At 33.4% G+C, this 311-nt stretch overlaps 1 protein-coding gene across 1 annotated transcript in view; it reads right to left on the bottom strand.

Annotated features, from left to right (window-relative positions):
* LOC119588147 (twitchin-like) overlaps window positions 1-311 on the bottom strand; it is a gene marked incomplete in the record, with an annotated part of 124,648 nt that overhangs the window by 1,601 nt on the left and 122,736 nt on the right.

Genomic DNA, 311 nt, shown 5'->3' with positions numbered 1-311 from the left:
CAGCGACGAAGAAGGGCAGACGCAGCGAGGACATCGCGGAGACACGCAGGAACGAAAGTGGAAGATCAAGTGTTACTAAAAATAATCTGCCATGCAACTAATACGTGGCTTCCTTAACATCTGATACGGATGATTTCTAAAACTTTACGTTCAATGTTATGTTTCTTGGCAACATGAGATAAGAAAATGTTTAGCGCTTATAATTAAAGGTTCTAAGAATCTGAAATATAAACACAAACATATAGTTATAATAATTGTAATTACTGCATTTATCTTTATATTTTTGTTTAAGTATATGATAAATTTGTTGT

This window comes from Penaeus monodon, chromosome 23 (assembly GCF_015228065.2).
Source record: "Penaeus monodon isolate SGIC_2016 chromosome 23, NSTDA_Pmon_1, whole genome shotgun sequence".
In the NCBI taxonomy this organism is placed as follows: domain Eukaryota; kingdom Metazoa; phylum Arthropoda; class Malacostraca; order Decapoda; family Penaeidae; genus Penaeus; species Penaeus monodon.
Note: the sequence above shows the minus strand (reverse complement) of the source record. Positions and strands in the feature narration are given on the sequence as shown.